Here is a 14,447-nt window from a genome sequence, read left to right as displayed (position 1 = left end):
TATACCTCTATCAAATCTCCCCTCATTCTCCTACACTACAATGTATAACATCCAAACCTGATCAACCTTTCCTTATAACTCAGGTCCTCCAGTCCTGTGACGTCCTTGTACGTCTGCGACAATCATAAATCAATACCAGCTTCTGCGTTAGGATTCGACCCCACACCCATACCACTCTGTGTTAAACGTGCTACCCACTGTGCAGTGGCTAAAACTAAAGTAATCAATGACACATTTAATATCTGCTGTGGCAACAAACAAGCTCTTTGAGGAACTCAGCTGGTCAAACAGTATCCGTGGAGGAAAGGAATTGTTGATGTTTCGGGCCAAAACCTTAAGTCAGGACCTGAGCTCCTCCTGCAGATTCCTCAGGACCTGAGCTCCCAGGTTGCTTGATGCTGCAGATTCTAGCATCCACATTTTTTTTGTTCCTCTAAAATCTTCTGTGATTTCATTTGTTGGTTGGTTGGTCTCTCGTTCCTGGATGAGAGCAAGTTTTGGTCTCTGCTCCTCCCGAAGGGTAGACAGCCAATGAAATACACTCTGGGAGGCTGGACCATACAGGAACACTCGGAGCACAGAGTCTCGATTGGATTCTATGCAGGAAAACGGCCCTTGTATCTGCCAAGTTTTCCACAAGCAGGGGATGCTGGCAGATGGAATGCAGTGCACTTTGGTAGAAGGAATAAAGGAGCATACTATTTTCAAGACAGGGAGATAATTCAGAAAAATACAAGATACAAAGGGACTTGGGAGCCCCAGTGTAGAACTCCCTAAAGACTAACTTGCGGGTGGAGTCAGTAGTAAAGTAGGCAAATGCAATGTTAGCTTTCATTTCTAAAGCATTAGAATATAAAACCAAGAGTGTAATGTCGAGGCTTTGTAAAGCACTGGTGAGGCCTCACTTGGGGTATTGTGAGCAGTTTTGGGCCCCTTATCTAAGAAAGGATGTGCTGACATTGGAGAGGGTCCAGAGGAGGTCTGCGAGTATGATCCCAGGAATGAAAGGGTTAACGCATGAGGAAGGTTTGATTCCTCTGGGATTGCACTCTCTGGGGTTTAGAAGAAGGCCCACACAGAGTGGCAGAATGTTTCCTCTAGTGGGAGAGCCTAGGACTAGAGGGCACAGCCTCAATAGAGGGGCGTCCATTTCGAACAGAGATGAGGAGGAATTTCTTTAGCCAGAGAGTGGTGAATTTGGGAAACTCATTGCCACAGGCAGCTGTGGAGGTCAAGTCATCGAGTATACTTAAAGTGGAAATTGATAGGTTCTTGATTAATCAGAGTGTCAAAGGTTACAGGGAGCAGGCCGGAGATGGGTTGAGAGGTAAAACAAATCAACCATTATAGATTGGGGCTCTATGAACCACATGGACCACATGGACTGATTCTGATCATATGTCTTATGGACTCACACTGGATCCCATGAAAAGCAGCAGGACATGTGTTGGTTGAACATTTGTTTCCTGGCGTCTGGGGAGAATTCCCCCACCCATCTTTCCTTGGGTGGTTAAGCTGAGAGGGCAGACGTGGCCTCAGTTTGCTCTCTCAGCAGAAAGGTGGATGACAGGCGAAGCTGGGAGGCGTGGGTGATGCTCATGTGGGCTGGAGACACAGACGCAGAGCAGAACTCCTTTGCTGTAAACACAAATGATTCTGCAGGTGCTGGAAATCCAGAACAACACACACAGAATGCTGGAGGAACTCCGCAGGTCAGGGAGCATCTACAGAGAGGAACAGTCGATGTTTCGGGCCGAGACCTTTCATCAGGCTGGAAAGGATGGGAAGAAAAGCCAGAATAAGCTGGGAAGAGGGGAACGAGTGCAAGCTGGTAGGTGAAGGGAGAGGCGGGGATGAAGTGCAAAGCTGCGAGGTGATAGATGGAAAAGGTAAAGGACTAAGAAATCAGATTCCTTTGTGGTAAATTCTGTGCAAGAATATTTTTTGCTATGTTGGATATAGGACACATAGTGTCACATTGCTTGGGGCTGTAGCGCTGAAGAGCTTCACAACGAGGCTGGCAGATTATGAATGCCCTTGCAGCCTACCTCTGCTGAGGTACAGGCACTTGCAGACGGAGCTGGCTGCTCTCAGAGCTGTTGGGAACGGCAGCAGTGAAGCAGCTCACTCCTACATTGTCCTGTTGCAGTGCACTTGGGTATAGAGGTGGGGCAGTTGTGGGACACTGGCAGACTGCCAGCTCATTGGCGATGAAAGCTGTGATACTCTGCTATCTTCTTCTTTCTAAACAAACAGGATTAGGAAAGTCCAGCACAGTACAGGCCCTTTGGTCCACAATCATGTGCTGACCTTTTAACCTACTCGGAGATCAATATTACCTTTCCCTCCCAAATAACCCTCCATTTTTCTTTCATCCATGTGCTATCTAAGAGTTTCTTAAATGTCCCTGATGTACCTGCCTCTGCCACCACCCCTGGCAGAGTGTCCCAGGCACCCACCAGTCTGTACACAAAACCTGCCTCTGCTATCTCCCTGTATTTCCCTCTAATCACCTTAAAATTTTGCCCCTTCATTGCTGCCCGGGGTAGAAGTCTCTGGCTGTCCACTCGGTCTCTAACAGCATGGTAGCATAGTGGTTAACACAACACTTTACCGTGCGGATGACCCGGGTTCAAATCCCACTGCTCCCCAGAAGGAGTTTATACGTTCTCCCTGTGACCCTGTGAGTTGCCCCACTTTCTTTCCAGAATCCAAAGACACACTGGTTTGTAGGTTAATTGGTGATTGTAAACTTTCCTGTGATTAGGCTCAGATTAAATCGGGGGACTGCTGGGCGGCATACCGGGATAAATAAATAACTCTTATCATCTCTATCAAGTCACCTTTGGCCAACCCGTTCCAGTACAGCTGCAACACTGGCATCAACTTAGTTTGTCCCATTTTCGAAAATAAACAAGACAAATAAAATCTGGATAATTGTCAACCAACCTTCAGTATAATTGTATTAAAACTGTTGTACCCAGTCCTTCAGCAGAGGATGATGAGGTGTACCCAGAAACAACAGGCTGGCCCACTTACAGCCTATTCCCGAGAGCTCCTATTTTAGGTCTGTGGCCTAGTTTAAGAGCAGTCAATGCGGAGCACTGGCTCCTCGCCAACTCCTAAAATGTCCACCTGAAAATGGCACAAAAAAGTCTGGAGTGTTTTTTTGTTAAAACCGCGTCAAGCGCTTCGGGGGAAATTTCACAGTGCATGACAACTCAAAGACGACAATATTTTCACCTGCGTTTTCAAAAGTGACCATAATCCTTCTGGAAAGAACTTTGGGGGTCTCGAGAGGTCAGGACCGGCCATTCCGCCAGTACTGGAGAGACAGACTGCAGATGCTGGAATCTGGAGCAATAAACAATCTGTTGGAGGAAGTCAGTGGGTCGAGCAGTATCTGGGGGGAGGAAAAAGTGTCGAGCCTTTGGGTTGAGACCCTGCATCAGGACTTGCAAACACAAAGCTCTTTCCTCACTGCAATCTTGTCCAGCCCTTGAAGTCACAGGAGGTCAGTAGCAGTTGGGACCTTTAACCGGGCTGGTGGGGCTAGACTGCTAACATGCTCCCCTTCTTCCAGCAAGCTTGCCCTCAGCTGGAATTCTGTTCCCAAGTGCCCAGTCACTTTACCCTTCCAAGCAGATGTTCTTCATGCGAGACTGGTTAGGAAACTTTGCCAAACTGTTTGACTCTGGAAAGTACCAAGTCCGAGCCTCTTCCTTGCTGGTCAGGGAGACGGGGTGAGAAGTAGTGGGGGCCAAAAGCATCTTACTGCCCTTAACTTAGTAAGATGCCCTGTGTCATTATACAGATATGTAATTTTATAGATCTCCTATAGATGTGCGGTGGAGAGTATATTGACTGGCAGCATCACAGTCTGGTATGGAAATACCAATGCCCTTGAACAGAAAATCCTATAAAAAGTAGTGGATATATCTCAGTCTATCATGGGTAAAGCTCTCCTCACCACTGAGCACATCACAGTTGTCACAGCAAAGCAGCATCCATCATCAAGGACCCCCACCAACCAGGTCATGCTCTCTTCTCACTGCTGCCATCAGGAAGAATGTAAAGGAGCCTCAGGGCTCACACCAGCAGATTTGGGAACAGATATTATCCCTCAATCATCAGTTTCTTGAACCAAAGCTCCCCCCAGGCTTGACAAGAGGCTCAGAGACCGTATTCTGCACCCCGCCTTGTGCAGCTGGATCCTGGACTTACTGTCAGATCGCCTACAGGTGGTAAAGATGGGCACCCTCACCTCTGCCCCTCAAAACAGGAACCCCCAGGTCTGTGTCCTGAGCCCTCTCCTCTGCTCTCTATATACCCACAGATGTGTTGCCATGCACTGCTCCAACCTCCTGATCAAATTTGCAGACGATACGACATTGACAGGCCTTCTCTCCAACAATGATTCGACAGTCTACATAGGAGGAGACAATGCCCTGACACAGTGGCGCCAAGAAAACAATCTCTCCCTCAATGTTGAAAAAACAAAGGAGTTGATCGTGGATTACAGGAGGAACGGAGACAGTCTAGCCCCTACTGACAGCAATGGAACTGTAGTTATGAGGGTGAGTAATTTCAAGTCCCTTGGTATACACATCACAGAGGATCTCACCTGGACTGCACATTCCAGCTGTGTGGTGATAAAAGCACAACAGCGCCTCTTTCACCTCAGACAGCTGAAGAAGTTTGTCGTGAGTCCCCAGATCCTCAGGACTTTCTACAGGGGCACGATTGAGAGCATCCTGACTGGCTGCATCACTGTCTGGTATGGGAACTGTACTTTCCTCAATCACAGGGCTCTGCAGAGAGTGGTGCGGACATCCCAGCCCGTTTGTGGATGTGAACTTTCAGGACACTTACAGCAGCAGGTGCATAAAAAAAGCTCAGATAATCATCAGAGACGTCAGCCACTCCAACCACAAACCGTTTCAGCTGCTTCCATCTGGCAAATGGTACCACAGCAGTAAGGCCAGAACAGCTTTTCACCAGGCCATCAGATTGATCAATACACATTGATCCAGATTGCATATCTGACTGTACATATATGCATATAAAACAATTATGTATACAGTCTTATCCTCCCACACTCAATTCCACGGTTGATGAATGCCAACACACCATACACCTTCTTAACACTGTCAACGTGCGCAGCAGCTTTGAGTGTCCTATCGACATGGACCCCAAGATCTCACTGATCCTCCACACTGCCAAGAGTCTTACCATTTATATTATATTCTGTCTTCAAAATGGACCTTGCAAAGTGAACCACTTCACACTTATCTGCATCGAAGTCCATCTGCCAATTCGCAGCCTATCAATGTCCCACTGTAACCTCTGACAACCCTCCAGACTGTCCACAACACCCCCAACCTTTGTGCCATCAGCAAACTTACTAACCCACCCTTCTACTTCCTCGTCCAGGTCATTTATAAAAATCACAAAGAGGAGGGGTCCCAGAACAGATCCCTGCAGATACCACTGGTCACCGACCTCTTGCAGAATAGGAACCATCTACAACCACCCTTTGCCTTCTGTGGGCAAGCCAATTCTGGATCCACAAAGCAAGGTCTCCTTGGATCCCATGCCTCCTTACTTTCTGAATGAGCCTGGCATGGGGAACCTTATCAAATGCTTTACTGAAATCTATATACACTGCATCCATTGCTCTACCTTCATCAATGTGTTTTGTTACATCCTCAAAGAATTCAATCAGGCTCGTAAGGCACGACCTGCCCTTGACAAAGTCATATTGACTATCCCTGACCAGATTATGTCTCTCCAAATGCTGATAAATCCTGCCTCTCAGGATCTTCTCCAACAACTTGCCCATCACTGAAGTTAGACTCACTGGTCTATAATTTCCTGAGTTATCTCTAAACCCTTTCTCCAACAAGGGAACAACATTTGCAACCCTCCAATCCTCTGGTAGTTCTCCCATCCCTATTGATGACGCAAAGATTATTGCAAGAGGCTCAGCAATCTCCTCCCTCACTTCCCACAGTAGCCTGGGGTATACCGGTATATCATCTGGTCTAGGTGTCTTATCTAACTTAATGCTTTTCAAAAGCTCCAGCACATCCTCTTCCTTAATGTCTATATCCTCAAGCGTTTCAGTCCACTGCAGGTTATCCCACAATTGCCAAAGACCTTTCCATTGGTGAATACTGAAGCAAAGTATTCATTAAGTATCTCCGCTACCTCCTCTGACTCCATGCACACCTTTCCACTATTGTACCTAATTGGTCCAATTCTCACACGGCTCATCCTCTTGCTCTTCACGTACTTGTGGAATGTATCAGGGTTTTCCATATTCCTGCTAGCCAAGGCCTTCTCATGGCCCCTTCTGGCTCTCCCAATTCCATTCATATGCTCCTTCCTAGCAACCTTGTAATTTTCTAGAACTCTAACAGTACCTAGTTTCTTGAACCTTTCATAAGCTTTTCTTTTCTTCTTAACTAGATTTTCTACATCTTTTGTACACCATGGTTCTTTAGCCCTACCATTCTTTCCCTGCCTCAATGGAACATACCTATGCAGAACTCCATGCAAAGGTTCCCTGAATATTTGCCACATTTTTGCCGTGCATTTCCCTGAGAACATCTACTCCCAGGTTCCTGCCTAATAGTTTCATATTTCCCCCTACCCCATTTAAATGTTTTCCCAAATTGTCTGCTCCTATCCCTCTCTAGCGCTATGGTGAAGAAGATAGGGTTGTGGTCACTATCTCCAAAACACTCTCCCACCGAGAGATCTGACATCTGACCAGGTTCATGTCCCAATACAGTACCAGATCAAGTACAGCCTCTCCTCCAATTGGCTTATCTACATATGCGTCAGGAAACCTTCCTGAACACACCTAACAAACTCCACCCCATTCTAAACCCCTTGCTCTCATTGAGATGCCAATCAATATTAGGAAAGTTAAAATCACCCATCACAACAACCCTATTATTATTGCACCTTTCCTGAATCTGCTTCCCTACCTGCTCCTTGATGACCCTGTTAATATTGGGGGGGGGTCTATTAAAAAAACACCCAGTGGAGTTATTGCCCCTTTCCTGTTTCTGACTTCCACCCACACTGACTCAGTAGACCAGCTCTCCATGGCGTCCTCCTTTTCTGCAGCCATGACACTATCCCTAATTAGCAGTGCCATGCCCCCACCTCTTTTGCCTCCCTCTCTGTTCTTTTTGAAACATCTAAAGCCTTAGCAGCCATTCCTGCTTCTGAGACATCCAAGTCTCTGTAATGGCCACAACGTCACTGTTCCACATATTGATCCACGCTCTAAGCTCAGCCGCCTTGTTTATGATACTCCTTGCATTAAAATAGACACATCTCAAACTATCAGGCTGAGTGCATCTTTGCTCTAACATCTGCCTGTCCTTCCTCACAAACCCCCTACAAGCTGTCTCTACTTGTGCGCCAACCTCCCCATCCTCTGTCTCTTCACTTCGGTTATAAGATGCTGATAAACTGGAAAGAGCGCTGAGAAGATTTACGAGGATGTTACCAGGACTAGAATGTCTGATTGTTGGGAGAAGTTGGCCAGGCTAGATCTTTATTCCTTATAATGTAGGAGAATGAGGGAGCATTTATAGAGTTTTTAATATCATGAGAGGCCCAGATAAGGTGGATGGTAATGGTCTTTTCCCCAGAGTAGTGGCATCCACAACGAGGTTTGGGGTGAAAGGGGAAAGATTTGAAAGGGACCTGAGAGGCAACCTTTCACAAAGTACTGTATATGAAATGCTGCCAGAAGAAGTGGTTGAGGTAGGGACAATAGTATCACTTAAGAGGCACTTGAATTGGTACCTGGAAGGGGAGGGCTTAGAGAGTTATGGGTTGGATGCGGGAAATTGGGACAATAAGACAAAATCTTAACCGTACAGTCTACCTCGTTATCGCCTTTCACGCTACTGTCTGCCTGCACTGCACTTTTTCTGTCACACTTTATTCTGGATTCTGTTATTATTTTCTCTTGTGGTATCTCAACCCGCTGTTAGACGAATTGATCAGCCATAATGGAATGGTGGAGCAGATGCAATGGGCAGAATGAGGCTATTCGGCCCATTGCATCTGCTCCACCATTCCATTATGGCTGATCAATTTTCCCTCTCAACCCCACTCTCCTGCCTTCGCCCCGTAACCTCCAATGCCCTGACTAATCAAGAACCTACCAACCTCCACTTTAAATGTACCCAATGACTTGGCCTCCTTAGCCATCTGTGGCAATGAACTCCACCCTCTGACCAAAGAAATTCCTCATCATCTCTGTTTTAAAGGGATATCCTTGTATTCTGAGGTTGTGCCCTCTGATCCGAGACTCCACATCCACTCTATCTAGGCCTATCAATGAGATTCCCCCCTCATTCTTAAAAATTCCAGTGAGTACAGGCCCAGACCCATAATGCAATGTATTGATCTGTATGGATGTCATGCAAACCACAGGGCTTACCATTCTACTGGTTTGTGCTCATAAGACCATATTGGAGCCACAGCAACCAGGTCTCTGGCACTGTGGCTTTGAAGAGGACTACTGTGGAGATAGGGGACTCCATAGTCAGAAGAATAGAGAATGGAGATGAGGCAGAATTTCTTTAGCCAGAGAGTGGTGAATCTGTGAAATTCTTTGCCAACGATGGCTGTGGAGGCCAAATCATTGGTATATTTAAGGTAGAGGTTGATAGGTTCTTGACTGGTCAGGAGGGGAGGAGATTGGGGCCGAGAGGGAAACGGATCAGCCATGTTGAAATGGCAGAGCAGAATCGATGGGCCAAATGGCCTATTTCTGTTCCTGTATCTTATGGCCTATTCTGAGGCTGTGCACCTTGGTCCTAGACTCCCTCACCATAGAAAACATTCTCTCCACATCCACTCTATCGAGGCCTTTCAACATTCAATAAGTTTGAGTGAGATTCCCCCTCCTTCCAGTGAGTCGAGGCCCAGAGCCGTCAGTCGCTGTAGTCATTATTACCAGCTACACTGTTACTTTGTGAGCTCCACACAAACAAGGAACTTTGTTGCAGTCTGGTGTACATGACAATAAGCCAAACTGAAACTTTTCCACTGCTCTAAGTCAGGGGTTAAATTATACAGCAATGGCTCGGCACTTGTCTGCATTCACCTTTGAGAATGGAGTGGTGAGCATGGTTTCCAGGGCAACGGTGAGCTCACACGGAGACTTAATTTACCCAACATCAGTCAGATTCTGACCGACTGGGCCAGTGAAGGAACGGACAGCATAATCAGCAGAATTACCTTAATGCTCAGATTAGGAGCCCATTGCAAGTAGGGCCAGTACCTGGTTATAGAATCACAGAGGAGTAACGTCTGAGCTGAAGGCACAAAAGACGCCAAATTTTGGAATCTGGAACAACACACAATATTGGGGGACTACACTGGGTCAAGATCCACATGAAGGGCCTCAACCTGAAATGTCAACAGTCTGTTTCCCTCTACTCCTCTCCCCAAACCCCACCTTCTTATTCTGGCTTCTGCCCCCTTCCTTTGCTGTCTTGATGAAGAGTCTCGGCCTGAAAAGTCGGCTGTTTATTCCTTTCCATAGAAGCTGCCTGACCTGCTGAATTCACCCAGTACTTTGTGTGTGTTACTCAAGATTTCCAGCATCTGCAGAATCCACTGTGTTCCTGAAAACTACCTTCAGCTTTCTCTCAAAAAATGTTTCTGGAGTGAGGCCCTGAATCTTGGCAAAGTAGGGAAATGGATCCAGCACATACTGAACACTGCAGCATCATCCTGCCTGGTCGCCCCTCTAGCCCTCCTCTCTGCTTTTCCACACCGGTGGTAAACTCTGTGCTGAAGCCTGAGATGCGACCACCCCACACTGTGCGCTGAAGCATTCCTGCCTCGGTAACCCGGCAACGTGAATGACCTCACACTCCAGCCGTCTGCCATCTGCGGCACGCAGCTGCCTCAGACATTGCAACGCTGCAGACGGCTGGACTGCCGACACACAGAACAAGCCCTACTTAAAGTGACAGTCCCCCTCTCTCTCCGTCAGCACAGTTCTGGCTCCACGACCGAAACGAGCCCTAATCAGGAGCTGCCAACTCCCCAGGACCACCCTGGAGAATGTAGGAGTTAAAGTCTGGTCTCCTGGACACTGTGGTAAGAAAAAACCTCACTAGGCATTAAATTAAGGTGCATACTATCTTCATTCTCTCATATTCATCTCCATCGCTAGCCAGTTATATGAGAAATGGCTGTTCAGGATTAGATTTATTAGTCACAAGTACATCAGAACGTACAGTGAAATGTGTCATTTGCATTAACAGCCAACGCAGTCCGAGAATTTACTGGGGGCAGCCCGCAAGTATCGCCATGTTTCCGGCACCAACATGGCATTGCCACAGTGAGACAAAGATTATAGACACAAGAGACTGTGTAGACGCCGGAAATCCAGAGCAACACACACAAGATGCTGGGGGAGCTCAGCAGGTCAGGCAGCATCTATGCAAATGAACAGACAGTCAACATTTCGGGCCGAGACTTTTCAGAAGTTTTATTTGTCACATGTACATTGAAACATACAGTGAAATGTGTCATTTGCACTAAATCTAATCAGCAGGCAGTGGCATTCCTCTGGCGCTGACATAGCTTTGCCCACAACTTACTAACCCGGACCCATGCACGTTTTGAATGCGAGAGTAAACCAGAGCACCTGGAGGAAGCTCACGCGATCCTAGGGAGAACACACCAAATCGTTGCAGACAGCAGCGGGAATCTAAACCCATCTGGGTAGCCTCCAACCTGATGCTGGGAACATCAATTTCTCTAACTTCCGGCTAGCGCTGTGAAGCGTTGCACTAACTGCTACGCTACCCTGCTGTTCAGCAGGACAAATCCAACAACAGCAAAACAAACCCCTTCCTGCCCTCCGCCCCTTACCAGGTCAGGACATCCTGACCTCCAGATCTTGGGACTTCAAGCCACAATCGGGCCTCAGACCTCAGACCTAGGCCCCGGACTCGGTGACCTCAGACTGCTGACCTCATGTGTGTTGTGTTGAGTTATACAAAGTTCAACAGTCAGCCACTTTGCATAGGGAAAGGGACAAAGTCTGGGCCACTGCTTGTGAGGGAGGGGATGCTGGTATCAAAGGGACATAGATTTCCCAGAACAATCCCTGGACTTTAAAGGTTATGTTACAGGTTGGGGTGGTATTTCCTGGATTGTGATCTTTGGAATTCCCTGTGTCTCAGAGCTGTGAATACTGATACTGAGATACATCCTAGGATGCGTTGGGACACATGATCAGTGATGTAACCTGGGGTCACCGGGTGTTTCTGGTTTTTCAACACCAAACACTCTCGCCCAGGCAACCCAGCCAGGGCTGATCAGCAGCATTGGTCCACAGGTCACACCTCTTGATCCATAGCCATCTGGAGGCTTGTTCAGCAGCCTCTGCAGGTCCTGATGGCTCTTCACAACTCCTGTAATGTCCAGGAGAGAGTAGGTCTGCACAACAAGCAGTCAGCAAAACCTCTAACACCCTTACCTCCCTGGGCTTGCATTGTCCCCTTCACCCCTGTCTCTGGCACTGTCCTACCAGCTCCTGGTATTTGGCTTTCTCACACTCAAGCACCTCCTCAATCACTCCGTCATTTAGGAGATTCAAGGCCTCGGTCAATGGATTTATTTCTTGTAGGGAACCCATTGAATATAGAACAGCACAGTACAGGCCCTTCGGCCCACAACATTGTGGTGACTCTAGGATTAACCTCTCCCACATAGCCCTCCACTTTTCTTTCATCCTTGTGCCTATCTTAAATGTTCCTTATGTGTCTGCCTTGACCACCAGCCCAGTGGCATGTTCCACTCTGGTTAGAAACTTCTCTCTGATATCCCTCGCATTATACTTTTATCCAATCACCTTAAGATAATGCCCCCTTGTATTAGCCACTTCCGTCCTGGGAAAAAGTCTCTGGCCATCCACTTTGTCTACTTTAACGGACTATAGGGACTGTCTGGGAAGTCAACAACAATGATCTTATTGAACAGAAGTGGGTTTGTTAGGTTGTATGCCCACTATCTCCTTGTGTTATAGCCATATCACTCGGACTAGGGGATAGTTTCAGAGTCTCAAAGCCTCTTACAGCACATCGGTGCTGGAAGCATGGCAACATTTGCGGGCTGCCCCGGTGCACCCTCGGACTGTGTCGGTTAGTAATGTACGTGACGCATTTCACCGTTTGTTCCGAGGAACATAAGACTAATCCTGAATCTCGAGTCCGGAACAGCCGTGTGTTACTGTGGTTAGCGATGGAGATGAATGGCAGAGAATGAAAAGTATGGGCTTCAATTTAATGAAAGAAGCCCATAAAGTATGGGCTTCACAATTTAACTTGTGAAGTTTTCCCTCAGCACAGTGTCTAGACGACCAGACTTTAGCTCCTGCATTCTCCAGGTGCTGGGGAGTTGGCATCTCCTGATTAGGCCTTGCCTCCATCATAGGGGCAGGATCGTGCTGACAGAGGGGGGCCTTTAACTGGGACTTGTTCAGAGTGTCAGCAGCCGTTTTGTCTGGGGCAGCTGCGTTTTGCAGATGGCAGACAGCCAGACAGCGAAGGGAGCCAGCTTTAGCCCAACTCATCCGCGCCGACTGTGTTGCCCAGTGAGCTGTCCCAACAGCCCGCACTTTCCCATCACCCTCAAACTCTCCATTCATGTACCTACCCAAATTGCTTATGTTCCTACCTCAGCCTCTGCTTCCGAATAAACACCATCTTTCGTGTGAAGGAGTTTCCCCCGACATCCCTTTTAATCCTCTCCCCTCTGATCATAAAACTATGCCCTCTTGTTTTTAGTACCCCCTTCCCTGAGAAAATAAGACAATAAGCTTTCACCTCATCTGTGTCTCTCACGATTTTATGTACCTCTACTTGGTCACTGCTCAGTCACCTACGTTCCAGGGAATAAGTCCTAGTCTATGAAATGTCTCCTTGTAACTCAGTTCGCTAAGTCAAAGCAACATCCTGATATTACCTGTTTCTATCCGGAGCTGTCCATGGTACTGCTTTAATTGTGACTTTTGCTTTCTAATTTTGTTCCTTTAGGAGTGAGCTCCGACAGTTGGCTCCTTCCTCATTTATAGGTTTTGTTGGGTCAGGTGACTATTGTTCCAATCACACTTACTTGTGGAGATGCTGTTAGGAATAAGCTAGCCCTCCCACTTCAATCTTGCCTGCTCAGACGTGGGGAGGAAAGCGTCTAATTATCACGTTGGGCCAACACGTCTGACTAACTCTGCTAATTACTGGGAGAGAACGATAAAAAAAATTGGCTGTGACTGCTGGCACATGGAATAATTGGGCGTTTTCATGGCAATGATCTCACATGGAGATTGCCAGGGAGGGACTTGCCTTTGAGAGATCGGTTTTAACTGACACATGTACATTGATGCTGTGAAATGCAACATTTGTATCAAATCAAGTCAGCAAGGATTGTGCTGGGGGCAGCCCACAAGTGTTGCCATGATTCCGGCACCAAGATAGCATGTCCACAGATTACTAACCCTATTCCTTAAGTCCTTGGAGTGTGGGAAGAAACTGGAGCATTATGTGGTCATGGGGAGATCATAAAAACTGCTTACAGACAGCAGTGGGAATTAAACCCCGATTGCTGACTGTGGGTGTTGTAAACCATTAGGTTAACTGCTACACTACGATACCAGCCACATTCCCCATTACTACCAATCCATCCCAAGGAAACTTTCCTCCCTCAGTTAACACTCAGAGGACAGTAGACTCTCCCTCATGCTGAAATACAGAGGTCACCTTGCCTCTCGAACCCATCACACTGGTTAACAACATCTTAGCTAAACCTCAGCTTCCCAGGAATCCTTGATGGGCCACTGATTGACCTTGAGGTATGGTAGAGAGCTGCTGAGAGATAAAATCAGAATTCCATTGACAATCCAATCCTGGCCTGAGCCCAAGGACTTATAATTATAATGGTTGGACCCATCAAGTTTGGGTCAGCTGGCCAGGCAGAGATCTTGGGTATAGCAGGGTGAGGCATCATCTAGGTTCACTATTCAAAACTTCACCTGATTTTCAGCAAGAGGAGGAAGCTCTCAACTCAGCCACAGAGTGAGGAACCACACTTAATGTTTTAGGAACAGCTGCTCACTACCGCCATCAGGCTGGAGATACAGGAGCATTAGGTTCCACAGCATCGGGTTCAGGAACAGTTATTACCCTTCAACCTTCAGGCTGCTGAACCAGCCTGGGTAATTTCACTCACCTCACCTCTGAACTGACCCCACCACCTACAGAATCATGTTCAATGACCCTTTACAACTGATGCTCTCTGCATTTCTTTTTATCTACATCTTTGCCTTCTTTTGCACATAGGTTGCTTGTCAATCTTTGTTTATGTACAGGTTTTCATAAATTGAATTGTATTCTATT

At 47.1% G+C, this 14,447-nt stretch overlaps 1 protein-coding gene and 1 long non-coding RNA gene across 3 annotated transcripts in view; one reads left to right on the top strand and one right to left on the bottom strand.

Annotated features, from left to right (window-relative positions):
* Positions 1-14,447, top strand: part of LOC134358594 (uncharacterized) — an 86,541-nt gene that overhangs the window by 15,149 nt on the left and 56,945 nt on the right. The window contains exon 2 of the long non-coding RNA XR_010020904.1: positions 1,663-1,831. This is a non-coding gene — a long non-coding RNA (uncharacterized LOC134358594). The remainder of the gene's footprint in view (positions 1-1,662; positions 1,832-14,447) is intronic.
* The window catches only part of LOC134358588 (microtubule-associated protein 1A-like), a 181,281-nt gene that overhangs the window by 112,773 nt on the left and 54,061 nt on the right, over positions 1-14,447 (bottom strand). The gene's annotated exons all lie outside the window — the stretch shown is intronic.

The sequence above is a fragment of the Mobula hypostoma genome, chromosome 18 (assembly GCF_963921235.1).
Source record: "Mobula hypostoma chromosome 18, sMobHyp1.1, whole genome shotgun sequence".
NCBI lineage: Eukaryota > Metazoa > Chordata > Chondrichthyes > Myliobatiformes > Myliobatidae > Mobula > Mobula hypostoma.
Note: the sequence above shows the minus strand (reverse complement) of the source record. Positions and strands in the feature narration are given on the sequence as shown.